Source organism: Crinia signifera, chromosome 12, assembly GCF_055691185.1.
Source record: "Crinia signifera chromosome 12, ASM5569118v1, whole genome shotgun sequence".
In the NCBI taxonomy this organism is placed as follows: domain Eukaryota; kingdom Metazoa; phylum Chordata; class Amphibia; order Anura; family Myobatrachidae; genus Crinia; species Crinia signifera.
In genome coordinates, this window is record NC_139228.1 from 47,931,699 (window position 1) to 47,946,245 (window position 14,547).

A 14,547-nucleotide genomic window follows, 5' to 3' on the forward strand; every position below is an offset into this window, starting at 1 on the left:
GAGGTTGAGGGCCGCCATGAGGTGGAATACCTCACCTCCACTACCCCTACACACACCCCTCCCCCTAGCCACTCACCAACCTCCTCTGTCTACCTCCCCCCCGTGTATCAAGAGGAGGCGGAGCTCGCCCTACCCCTCCCTGATTTCCCACCACCTCCAAATCTGGAGGAAGAAGAGATGGTGGAGCTGCCTGCCAGGGGTAAGTAGACGTAATGCCTCATTACTGACTTAGGTACAGTTTGTTATGTCGCACAGCTGATGACATTTTGCTAGAATATAGTAAAGAGTAGTCCAAACAAATGGAAAACAACAGACACACTTTGGCCTTATAGGGCCATGCTGCAAACGTGCAATCTGGAGGCTCATGTAGGTGATGAGTGTTTATTTATGGAGGGTCTTTGTATAGAAGCAACAATAAAACATTAATGGAGTATGGGCAGGCCTGATTTATAATGGAGTCCCAAGTGGACAGTTCCCCTGGGCCCCCCTCTAGCCAGTGGGCCCGTGTTGTTGCCATGTATTTTTGTAAAAAGTATTATGTAGGATGGATTGCCCTTAGAAATTGTTTGGTGTATGGAAGCGGATTAGTGCTGCACTTTCACCTATCTGGCAATGTGACAAGGAATCATGAAGTAATGGGTAGAGGGACTAGGCTAGCCTTTTAATGTGGTATCTATTCTCTCTCTCTCTCTCTCTCTCTCTATCTCTCTATCTCTCTCTCTCTCTCTATCTATCTATCTATCTATCTATCCATGTATCTATCTATCTATCATGCAGTTTAGCTATTAAGCAGTGACATGCAGGTATATATGTATGGCTAAATGTGGCATGTTGTATTGGGTGTAGCTTTCTAGTAGATTGGTGAGTGTTTTGGCAGGAGAAGTGTGAGTGAGGCTCAAGTGTTGTTGTGATTTTTATAGATACATTGTGAAGTTTATGAGTCACATATTCTGTTGTGTAAGCCAGTGTGTGTGTGTGTGTGTGTGTGTGTCTGTGTGTGTGTGTGTCAGCATCATATATTTTCAGCCTTTAGAAACACTATTGACTATGTAATTGTTTGTATGTATGATTTTTCATCAGAATCAGAATCATCTTTATTGGCCAGGTATACTTGCGTATGCTTGGAATTTTTTGTGGAAACAGTGCAGCATCAATCAGGGAACACAAAGGGGGTGGGAAGAGAGGCATAAACATACATCACATACATTTCACATGTATCTAGAAAAGTTCGAGTTAGTATTTGGTATGTTCAATACGGTTTAGTTGGTAGACAGCTATTGGGAAGAAGCCTTTTGTAGTTCTTGTCGTCTTTGCTGGGATGGACCTAAAACGTCTGCCTGACGGAAGGGGTTCAAACAGGTTGTGGACAGGGTGTAGCTTGTCCGCCAAGATCTTTCCTGCATGCTTATTGACCCTGGCTAGGTATAGTTCTTGGACAGTGGGGAGCTCCGCCCCAATGATCTTTTCTGCCATCCTCACCACTCTTTGCAACTTTCGTCTGTCATTCTCGTTTGCTCCTCCGAACCAGATTGTGATCGAGGAGCAAAGGACAGACTCTACTATGGCAGTGTAGAAGATGAGCAGCAGCTCCTGCGGGATGTTGAATTTCTTGAGTTGCCTCAGGAAGAACAACCGCTGCTGAGCCTTCTTGACAGTTGTAATGATGTTGGGACCCCATTTGAGGTCGCAGGAAATCATGCTGTAGGTACTTAGGATTTACTGTACAAGGTGTACCTGAGTAGCATAATTAATGTTGAACCCCCTTTAACATGCCCACAGATGACCCGGAAAAAGCCCAGGGTGTAAGAGGGGCCCTCCTGAGGCTGCGGCAGGACCTCATGAGAATGGCGGCACACGTGCAGGACCTGTGCGACCTCCTGCTGGAATAAGTTTAATTTTGTTGATATTTTTGTATGTAAATACATTTTTCAGTTAAAGTAAGAAGTGGTCTGTGTGTTATTTTATTATTTTACAGTTTAAGTATAAATATAAGGAAATAAGTAAAAATAGTTATGTTTAGTTATATAAGGTGCAAAAGGTATATACAGTAGATAGATGTTTTATTGCATAGCAGTGATTGAAAGGGAATGTTAGGGTTAATGTAAAGCGGTATTAAAGTGTTTAATTATCAATTAGATAAATAATACATGACCAGGATAAACAATCCCTTTTCAATGATGTTGGCTAATTGCCTAAGTGTGTCATGTGATCAATTTGGGGATTCAGATAAGAGTGGTGGTGATTTGTGCGTAAATACACCGCATCGGTGCGTATGGGCAGGTTCCCGTCCGTTCTGACGCGGTAAGACCGTGCATACGCTGTAAGACAGTGCAGAATCTGTGTGTGTCCACCGCACACGCATGGTTTGGATGTCGTCCGTAAACACGCCCTCTTCTTAAAGAGTAAGTCCGTCCGAATGCGGAGGACTGGTGGGCGTTTTTACGTACGATGTCCGCACAGCGTGGCGTGCGGACCTCTCCGTAAGAGAGCGGAAATATACGCACCAACCAGAATAAGGCCCATAGTTACATAGTTACATAGTAGGTAAGGCTGAAAAAAGACTTGCGTCCATCTAGTTCAACCTGGTATAGATATCCATTGCTGATTTGGTAGGTTCTGATATTTTACAGACAAATTATATTTCTTATTTGTACCCATGGATGTTTTTCTCCAGGACAGATGAGGAAAGTTAGCAGTGTTTTACTAAGCCCCGCAACTCACTGAGTAATTTGCAGGTCAATTTTGAGGGGACAGAGCCAATATGAAACAATTGCAGTAAAACCATGTAGTTTTGGCCCTGCCCCTTCCCGATTAACCTTAAAATTTAGCAGTGAGGTTGAAGGGCCTATCTACAACATTGTTGCAGCCAGGTGAGGATGTGAGTGTGTTTATATGGATTCATGTGTATGCTAAGTACATGTGACCTACATATATTTATATATGAAGTCCATCACAGAAACCTCCAAGTCATTCACTACTTGGAGGTTTCTGTGATGGACTGCACCATGACTAAGGTCCAAGCTTAGGACCGAAACATTGGGAATATGCAGCATTTGTGAGGAATAAAAGCACTTTTTATTGCTAAGAACTGGTGAGTGCCCTGTCTCAGGATTTATATATGTAATATATTTATATATATATATATATATATATATGCTGGGTCACGATCCGGCACTCCAACAAATCTGTAGCCAGACCGGCGTCGCACGCTGTTGCTGTTTGTTTATCTCTTACCAAGTCCGCTGAGTGCCGCTCCACCACCTCCGCTTGCCGGATCACATATATATATATACATATATATATATATATATATATATATATATATATATATATATATATACAAATCCCTAAGGACCAAAACAGCACTCAGGAGACGATCAATAGATGCAAATGAGATATATTCTGGGGACGTTTCGGGGACCCTTCTTCAGCCCAAAACCTACAGCACTGAACACACATACAAAAGGCATTTTTATACTCACAGACTCCCGGCGTCTCACCTGACATCGCGCCCTCAGGACCGTTGACACGAAGTCATCACACAGCGCTTCTCAGATCCCGGAAGTAGAGTCCGGTAATCAATCCATATTCAGCATCCTACCAGAGTTGCGGGATGATAGGTGGGCGGGAGCTGCCTGCATAAAATAAAAAAGTATTAAAAACAAATACATATACAAAGAATGAGGTTGTGTGTATAAGCCATACAACACCAACCTAACAGCATTGGAACCCGCACATAACCCGGCCATAATGAGGCTCAGCGCAAAAGTGCTGAATGCCACCCCCCACATGACCAGGTCCACTGTGCAGAATCCAACCCCACAGGTCAGCGAACACTATGACACAAAAACACACAAAACCACTGCAATACACAACATGACATATAAGAAATGGCATAATCACTACAAGAACAAAAAATCACATTAAACTGTTCCAGTTAATTATTTCGTTCAGTCCATGTGGTGAGATGGTATTGAGATGAAAAATCCATTCGGATTCCTTTCGCAACAACTTCAGAGCTCTGTTGCCACCACGCATTGACTCAGCCACCTGATCAATTATAAAGTGCTTAAACCCAGAAATGGGGTGACCCATTCTTTTGAAATGGCGTGCCACCGGTTGGTCCACATCCCTCCCTCGCAGAGAGAGGTTTATGGCCGACCGGTGGAGTGCATTCCTTTCACGAAAGGATCTTATCGTCTGCCCAACGTAATATAATCCGCACGGGCACACGATCACATACACAACATGAGAAGTTCTACATGTTAAAACAGACCTGATGACAAATAATTTTTAGGTATGAGGGTACTTAAACTGTTTACATGCAAGCATATGTTTACAGGTTTCACAGGCTGAACAGCTGTAACAGCCTGGAGGTTTTATATAAGTGTTGGGGGGGTCACGGAATACCCAACCCTGTAACATCTGACTTAACTAACCTATCCCTGATACTCTGACCTCTACGAAATGCTGCTAATGGTCTGACCTTACTCAGACCCGGTAAATCCGGTCAGTCTTCACGATGGGTCATAAGGCGTTGGTAGCATGTTTAATCACTGGACTGGCCACATTAAAGGTACTGGGCCAGGGAAGAATTGTTGAATCTCTTACTTTAGGAATAAACAGCTGGGATCTGGGCATGCGTAAGACCCTCTGTTTTTGTTTAAGCAAAGTAGCACGATCATAACCTCTAGTAATAGATTTTTCAATCAATGAATCCAATCTGGATTCCACATCCGCTGTTTTACTCATAATCCTTTTAACCCAAATCGTCTGAAAAAAGGGCAATCCACGTTTGAGGGCTGGGGGTGATGGCTGGATGACATAAGAAAGGTGTTCTTATCTACTTCTTTAAAAAAAGACATCCGTGCTAATGATATTGTCATGAATGCTTACTGCAAGATCCAAGAAATGGGCCTTACTACTACTATAAACCGATGTGTATTTAATAGTAGAGTCACCCAGATTGATGTTAATCAAAAATTTAGATAATGATTCCTGACCTCCCATCCATAGAATGAAAATATCATCTATGTAACAGGTAAAGAGACGGATGTGAAATTTGACCTCAGGATTACTAAAAAAAGGTAATTTCCTCTTGATTAAACATAAAAATGTTTGCAAATGATGGGGCCACCGCGGACCCCATAGTGCATCCTCTCAATTGTAGGTAATACGCCCCGTCAAAGAGGAAATAATTCCTTTTCAAAGTTAATACAATAAGCTGGATGAATAAATCATGATCAAATAGCAGAGGATCTAAAAAATTGCCCAATGAACAACCTAACTGCCTCAACACCTCCATCATGAGGGATGGAGGTGTATAGACTGCATACATCCAAACATACCATAATGGTCTCATTAGGTAGTGGCCCTATCTCATTCAGTAATTTGAGAAAGCTAGTTGTATCTTTCAGGAATGTTATATATCACTTCAATACATCAGTACATAACAGTGGGTACAGGTCAACGCAGGGGCGGATTGGCCATTAAACTTACAGTGACTTTTCCTGGGAGGCCGGACGAACCCGAGGCCGGATGCTGGCCGTGAACACAAGACATCTCAGCCCATGTCCCCACCTCCTCCCGCCGCTGCACTGTGCCACTGAACAGACTCGCAGCGCCGCAGCAACAAAAATATATGGTTCAGCCCCCTCAGCCAGAGTCAGAACTACAGTGTAATGAAAGGGCGCACAGCCGTGGACACTGCTAGTACAGATAATTCATTAGTACTAGTAATGTACACGGCTAAGTGCCCTTTCATTGCCGCGGGCATCAGGCTGCTGGGAGACTGAGCGAGTGAGGAGCTCCTGCAGCCAGCCGGGACCAGTCCTCACAGTAACCCACCTGTCTGACACCTCCAGCACCGTTCCCTGAGGCCCTAGACACCGCAACGCTCCTCCCAGCTGAGATGATCAGGAGGATGAAGGTGGCCCGGACATGGCAGGCTTAAGTTGCCCAGGAAAGGCAGGGTGAGTGCTATATATGCGTGCGTGTATATACAGATATAATAGATATTGTAAGTGTCATCATCATTACAAAATCTTCATTACATCATCATTACAAAAAAAAAGAAAGGAGGTTACATGGGGTGGGGGTTGTTTGGGGGGGCTCTGTATTAAGAAAATAAATCGGGGGGGGGGGGGGAGGGGACTGGGGAGTGTATAACAAAAATTCCCCAGAAAACCCCATTGCCTCACAGAGCATGAGCATAACAGTCATGCTTTTTCTCCACCTCTGTCCCTGTGTCTCACTATCTCAGTCCCGCATCCTCTCTGCCTCTGTCCCCACATCCCCTCTGCCACTGTCCCCACATCACTGCTATCTATGTCCCTGCATCCCTGCGATCTCTGTCCCAGCATACTCTCTGCCTTTGTCCCCACATCCACTGTACCACTGTCACTGCCGCCTCTGTCCCTGCATCCCCTCTGCCTCTGTCCCTGCGTCCCCGCCGCCTCTCCTTGCATCACCTCTGTCTCTGCGTCCCCTCCACATCCTTTCTGTCCCTATGTCCCTGACGTCTCTGTCCCTGCATCCCCGATTTACCTGGATATTGGCTCATTCCGTGTCGCATAATGTAAATTTCATCTCAATACGTGTGGCATAATGTGAATTTTGTACTTATTTTGTGTGAATTTTGACTTATTCAGTGCTGCATAATGTGAATTTTTAAAAGGTAAGTATAGTTGCTGCTGGGTGTGGGAAGATATGCCAGGCTGCAGTTAGGAGGCTATGTACATTGACATATAACTCTCTGCCCATTATCTGTACACCATTTTCCTGCCCATCATCTTTCCCCCTATCAGGATCTCCCCACCATCTGTCCCCTCTGCCCAGCAACTGCCCCCCCTCCTCTTGCCACATCAGTCCCCCCGCTCTCTGCCCAGCATCTCTCCCTACATCTGTCTCACCCCTCTCTGCCCAGCATATGGGTGCCTCTCCCCAGCATATGGCAGCCCCTACCCCTCTCTGCCCAGAATATGGCTGCCTCTCCCCATCTCTCTGCCCAGCATATGGTGACCCCTACCCCTCTCTCTGCCCAGCATATGGCGGCCCCTACCCCTCTCTCTGCCCAGCATATGGCTGTCCCTCCCCCTCTCTCTGCTCAGCATCTGGCTTTCTCCCTCATCTTTTTCTTTGTACCCCAGCTATCGTTTTTATTATCCGTCCATTTTCCAACAACACCCACTTTTTCATTGTTCACCTCACAATTGACTGTTCCTCTCACATTTCCCCTTCTCATGGACCCCCTTTCTAATTCCGCTTCTGCTTTCTTCACACCTTACATCACTACTACAGTGGGTATTAAGTGTATAAAGTGCATTACTACTATGAATTTTATGTGTAATGGGCGCTACTGTTGGCGTTATGTGTAAGGGGCACTACTATAGTGTTTTCAGTGGCACTACCATGGGTGTTTGTTTAAGGGGCACTACTTCTCTGGGCATTGTGTATATGGGCACTACTGTGGCCTTTGTTTTACAAGAGACACTACTATGTGGTGTATTGTGAATCAGGTGCAATGTAATGTAAATAAGCCAAAAAGGGGTGGGATGGATGGTTTCCCACAATACCAATAACAGGTGAGCACATGACGATACCCTGATAATTAGCCTGAAGGTTAGAGTGTGTAATTTGATGTTAGTGCCAGGTAACCATACAGGGTCCATTCACAGTATACAGTGCCTCCAACAATCACAACATGAGTTTATTAATTTAATCTAATATTTAGACACTATTGATGTTTTAGCCTTGCCTGTCACCGATGTCTCTACATCCAGATGGAGCCCCTCTTGTCCTTTCCTGGCGCCCGCCAGAAAGTCCCCTATGGCGAGCGCCGGCGGACTCCATTGAACTGAGACGTGGATGCGTTTCACGTGCACGCGCGTCCCAGTCTCTAGGTGGCTGGGCACTGGGTCCCTGCCCATCTTCGCTTCAGGGAGACGGGCAGGGTTACGGGGCGGTGGGAATAAGCTCTGGTGGCGGGGGAGGCGGCGGATGGCAGCGGGAAGCTCCGTTGCAAAGATGGGGCACGCTCCATCTGTATACTGTTGCACTAATCCATCCTACTATTATGCTGGCTCATCCCATTGTTGATTTGGTGCCACCCACAAGGCCACTATCAAAATATTTCCAGGGCCACTTTTAGTTCCCAATCCGTCCCTGGGTCAACGTTTCGGTCCAGTGCAGGACCTTTCTCAAGATCCTACTCTCTCACGCTATATAACATTAAATAAGCTTCAAGCAAGTCCGGTGAGTGTCCCCATTTTTTCTAGGGATACTAGGGACTTTCTGGCATATGGCACCCCGGCAGATGGTGATACATTTGGAGAGTGTTATCACCACAACATGGATATATATATATATATATATATATATATATATATATAATGTAGCATAGAACCAGCACACGCAATCCTCATTTCCAACTGCTAGGATGCCAAACTCAAGCCGCAGTCCCAGGGGTACAGCCAAATATACAGTCTTTGTTTAGAGAGCACTCACCAGACTTCCAACTTTTTGATGCAAAATAAAACTTTTAATACATCACCAGAGTCTTCATAACAATTTCGACGTTTGGAGCCACGCCAGTCTCAAGACAAAAATGAAAGTGGGTTACAACCCCAGAAGATATCTCACCATAGACAACTCCACCATTTAAATACCATGGAGGCAGGAAGTGCCCCCTGCAGATCGCCAATTAGTCTACCAGCCTCAATACGGCAATCAAATCTACCTATATATCATCCTAACCAACAGGAAGTAATGATACATTGTAAAACTTACTTTATCGTGTAAATAGTGCGTCAAGGTATCCAACATAAGGAGTTTTCTATCTAATACCGCCGGCATGCGTTCCATTCATTTGGAGCGCACTGTCCGGAAGTCTCAGCCACCAATCAGCGTGATTGTATAGTCTTTATCAGACGCTCGGCCGGAAGCAGTCATCTGCGTTCCACAGCCGGTTCCCGGAGCGTCTAATGCATAGCGCTCTTCCGGAAGCTATCATCTGCATTCCACCACAGATTCCGGGAGCGCACAGTACATAATGTTTGACAGACGCTCTACCGGAATTAATATGTGTTCCACAACACTTTTCGAGATGCACAGCCATGTACAGGGGGACACAATAATTGTTAAACAATATGCTAAATTGGGAGCTATAAATCAATCGGCTTGTGCGTTCGACGGCGAAGCCTGGAACGCACAGCCATTGCTGCTTCCTTTGCTGGATAAAGGGTGGATTTTTAACCCCATAGCAATCTGCAGGTGACAGTCTGTGCCACCAGTACATATGTAAACATCAGTTATGTATCAAAAGAAGACAAACAACACCAAAAAAAACCTTAAAATCCTAAAGGCTCAAATCCTAGTCTCATGCTATACTCATAATATCACTCTACTATCATGTGTAAACATAAGCTCATGTGTTCAAGGCTACAGAAAAATATTAATGTGGGTCTTCTCATTCAGACCCCTGGCGGAAACCGTATCCAAGAGGTGGATCCATTGAGCTTCTTTTTTCAGAAGCAAAAGTCCCCTATCCCTGCCTCTGGGTAGGGTTGGGATCCAGTCTATCGCCATGTAACGTAAAGTGGCCAATTGATGTTTTTCTCTGAAAAAGTGTGCGGCCACAGGTTTGTCTGTACTGCCCGTGGAGTACGCTAGCCGGATCGAGGATCGGTGTTGGTTTATCCTTTCTTGTAGAGTCTGTATAGTTTTTCCTACGTACATTAAACCACAGGGGCAGATAAGGTAATATACCACATGGTCCAATTGGCAATACAGCCGATGTTTCAAGAGTCATTAGGAGTAGCCAACAGCCTAGAAGCCAGTGACAGTTGCCAGCCTGAGAGCCAGAGGAGTGTCGAAGGCCTGGGAGTCAATGATGGTTGTTGGCCTGGGAGCCGGAGGAGTGTCAATGGCCTGGGAGCCGACAAAAGTTGTCAGCCTGGGAGCTGGTGATGTTAGACGTGTGGGAGCCGTTGGAGATAGTCAAAAGCCAGGACACTGGTGGTGAAAGTCTCTGGTAATGCACAATAGCCGTGGTTGGACCTGGGATGTCGACAGTCAGGACTCTGATGGTGAAAGTCTCTGGAGAGCACAGTAATAGGTGGTCAAAATGGGATGTCGACAGTAAGGACTCTGGTGGTGAAAGTCTCTGGAGAGCACAATAACTGGTGGTTGACACAGGATGTTGAGTCAGGACTATGGTGGTGAATGTCTCTGGAGAGCAGAATAATTGGTGGTCAACCTGGGATGTCGATAGTCTGTACGGGTGAAGCCTGGGGGGGGACCCCTTTATTGGCGGGGTCCCCATTCTTCCAGGTACCCCGTCCAAGGCTGACCAGCCACGGTGCTCATGTTTCGGCCGGGGGACCTTATGTAAAAAGTGTCCCCCGGCTGTGGCATGACACTGCGGGTTGTTGGAGCCCGGTGCTGGTTTCAAAATACGGGGGACCCCCAGACTTTTTTTCCCCCGTATTTTTGGAACCAGGCCCAGCTCAATGAGACCGGGGCTGATTATGCCCAAAAAAAAAATTAACACATTTTTTACCACAGGACCATGCACAGATCTCAATGATCTGTGCAGGGTTCTGGCCAACTCACATATCAGAACCTGGTCTGATTTTTTGGCGAATTTAAGACACATTTCCCACATTCGCATCTCATTAAATATGCGAATTGTATACTTTTCAATGGGAAAATATCTGGATGCGAGTTTTGGCACGAGTTAAAATCGCACTTTCTAAAAGTGCGATTTCGCGGGAAAAGCAGTGATTTTTGCCGTTTTTTGCATCTCATTAAATATGCGAAAACGGGATTTTGGACATTTTTTGCAAAAAAAACACAAATCAACTCCTATTAAATGTCACCCCTAGTATTTACCCTGCACCCTCTGAACATGTTACATATGCCCCACCTGCAGTGCATATGGTTTTGTCCATTTGAGAAAACAGGTACTTTGCGGTCAGGTCTAAAATAAGCCCTTAGACAGAACTTTCCTAACAGCGACCATAAAAATAAATGTGCTCTCCAGCAGATATCCACTTCCATCACCATAACACTAGATACTGTCTACAGCAGCCATCCACTTCCATCTCTTTAACACTAGATGCAGTCTCCAGCAGCCATCCACTTACAAAACCTTAACACTAGGGCCCTTATTCTGTTTCGTGCGGTACGGCCCGCGTGCGGCCGTACCGCCGATGTTTTTACTCTGCACATGCGCAGAGGTCAATCTGCGCATGTGCAGCCCCCTTCGCCGCAGACGTATTTCGTCCGCCGCAAAGGGGGCGTATAGGGGCGTGAGAGGCTTCATGCCCTCATTTCCCTATGTGTACGCCCCGCGTTTCATGGGCGTTCCCATGCAAACGCGGGGCGTATGCATGGTAATGAGGGCATGACGCAACTCATGGGGGCGGAAAGCTGACGTCGCCGGATGTCAGCTTTCAGCCCCCATACAAGCTACCACACGGACGATTGTCCGTGTGGTCTCAGCTTGCGGGAGCTGCCGGGGCGTGCGGACCTGCCTTCGATGGTCGACGACCATCGAATGCAGGGGGCAGCTCCCAACATGGTGGAGGCGTACGCCCCGCCATTTTCATGCGGATCGGCAGCCGTCCGTGTACGGACGGCCGTGCCGATCCGTCTTGTAGGCGGGGATTCGTCTGGTGCGGTCGGAGCCGCATATGCGGCTCGACCGCACCAACCAGAATAAGGGCCTAGATGCAGTCTCCAGCAGCCATCCACTTTCATCACTAAACACTAGAAGCACTCTCCAGCAGCCATCCACTTCCCTCTCTGTAACACTAGAAGCACTCCCCAGCAGCCATTCATGTCCTCACCATAACAATATATGAACTCTCCAGCAGCGATCCACATCCATCACCACAACACTAGATCCACTCTCCAGTAGCCATCCACTACCATCAAAATAAATGTGCTCTCCAGCAGATATCCACTTCCATCACCATAACACTAGATGCTGTCTACAGCAGCCATCCATTTCCATCTCCATAACACTAGACGCAGTCTCCAGCAGCCATCCAGTTACAACACCTTAACACTAGATGCAGTCTCCAGCAGCCTTCCACTTCCATCACTATAACACTAAAAGCAGTCTCCAGCAGCCATCCACTTCATTCACCATAACACTAGATGCTGTCTACAGCAGCCATCCACTTCCATCACCATAACACTAAATGCACTCTCCTGCGGCCAATCTTGCACTTTCCCATACTACTAGATGAGGTCTCCGGCAATCATCCACTTCCATCACCATAAAACTAGATGCAGTCTGCAGCATCCATTCACTTCCAACACTATAACCCTAGATGCACTTTCCAGCAGTTATCCACTTCCATCACCACAACACAAGATGTAGTCTCCAGCAGCCATCCACTTCCATAATTATAACCCTAGATGCACTCTCATGCAGTTATCCACTTCCATCACCATAATACAAGATGCAATCTTCAGCAGCCATCCACTTCCATCACCATAAAACTAGATGCACTCTCCAGCAACCATCTACTTCCATCACCATAACATTAGATACACTCTCCAGCAGCCATCCACTTCCATCACCATAACACTAGATGCACTCTCCAGCAGCCATCCACTTTCAACACCATAACACTAGATGCAGTCTCCAGGAACCATTCACTACAACCACCACAACATTAGATGCTGTCTCCAGCAGCCATCAAATTCCATCACCATAACTCAAGTTGCAGTCTCCAGTAGCCATTCACTTCCATCACTGTGAGGAGGCAAAGGATAGGGCTTGCCTGCATTTTAGAAATTAAAGAGTTACCCTATGTATTCTTAAATTAAAGTCCTCAGTCTGCAGAGTTCACAAACAGGAAGCCTTTCAGAAGCAGACAGTAAGGAAGTTTTAGAAAAGCCTTCCTCCTTCCCCTTTGAAAAGATTGACAGCATGATCCACCAATCCAAAAGGAGAAAATGGAAAGAACCAGCAAAGGTGAATTGTGGGAGAGATGAAGTGGAAGAAGAGACTGTGTGAGGTGAGGTGCACAGCTAGACTCACTGGAGGTTCGGGTGCCATCCCCTCTCTGTGTAATCAGTGAATAGCCATTCTGTCTGCTACAGCTGTCAGTGCTGCTCAGGACTGTAGGAGATACAATGATACATTGTATAGCAGCTTCATGAGACTGCTGAACTGTGACTGGACTTTGTTAATCCTGCTGCTGCTGGTTACTGGATTTCTTGGTCTCCCTGAATTACAACTTGTTTTCATTTTTAGCCACTCTGCTGTGTGATCCCTAAACCCCAGGGTACCTAGGTCACCCGGTATAATCACATTTGGTGGCAGCGAAGGGATATCACACAGTTTCTGCAGAGAATTACAAGGTACTGGATATAATCAACAATAACACTGCAGAATATCAGCATGGAGCGTCAGCCAGAAGTTGTCAGCAATCACAATGAGAGAGCAGGAGAAGTTTTACCGTACAGCACGGAAACCTCACCTGCAAGGATTTTGCAGGATGAAGGGTATTACTTATGATGAAGTTGTTGGAGTGGGATTGGCTGCTCCCAGAGGATCGCAACCACCTGAGTGAGTATGAAGAGGCGCCGACAGGCAGTGGTATCATTGCACATAGTCCACCACTGTTACTCCTGCTGCATTACAGAGCTGGCTGGGGCACTTGGTGACGGTGCGACCCCACAGGAGTGAGCTGTACTTGGGGTACACATTCCTACTGGCAGTGGAACTCCAGAGTCACCCCAAAGTTCTGGCCAAAAGAAGCGATTTTATGATGTTCCCACATTCCGGAGAATGAAACAGACATTGACACTCACCTACAGATCTTTGAGAATCTCATGGAGGTGCACGGAATAGAGCCAGCTTAATGGCTAAAGTACTTGGGGCAAAGTCTCACTGGAAGCCTATTGGGCCCTAACTCCCTAGGAGTGTAAAGTCTACACCAGAACAGCCGGAGAACAGAATTATTGCAGTAATTTTGTTGGTCGCAAGATGAAAGCAGTCGTCTTGGGCAATAGATGGTTTATTTGCCAATAGATCTTAAGAGATCATATGTTACAGCATTGAGATACAGGCAGAAGTACAATTTTACACAGGTCAGAAGCCCTCTTTTTATAGACAGAAAACACACTGACATTGTCAGATCCTCCCCTATACCTTTAGGATTTGCATATCAATCAGTTATCTTACTTCCCGTGCATAACGAATCAAGATTACATTCTAAACAGGATGAGTCCAACTTCCTTAGGGGACTTCCAGGAAAGGTGGATATCCTTTGATTATCTTCTGGACATGTTTACATAAAGAAACACAAATGTCTGTGCATTACCAACACCTCGCACACAGGATGGCCTGGGTTCAGCGATACATAGCCCACCACCTGCGGTGTATTGACCACTCACAGGAGAAGGCTGTTTAGCATCTCATTTCCTTATCACAGGAATGCATTTTCACATTTAAAATACATTTAAATTACACTTTATACATCATACAGAGCCTGTGCTCAGAAGAGGCTTCCGACCCCACATAACACT

The 14,547-nt window shown here is 46.0% G+C and overlaps 1 protein-coding gene across 12 annotated transcripts in view; it reads left to right on the forward strand.

The window, feature by feature from the left end:
• The window catches only part of BEGAIN (brain enriched guanylate kinase associated), a 330,134-nt gene that overhangs the window by 150,006 nt on the left and 165,581 nt on the right, over positions 1-14,547 (forward strand). The window contains exon 1 of one of the 12 annotated variants that reach the window (XM_083166766.1): positions 6,189-6,676. The exons of the other annotated variants lie outside the window; for them this stretch is intronic. The gene's annotated coding sequence lies outside the window, so the exon portion shown is untranslated. Of the gene's footprint in view, positions 1-6,188; positions 6,677-14,547 lie in introns of those variants that run through there. 12 annotated transcript variants of the gene reach the window in all.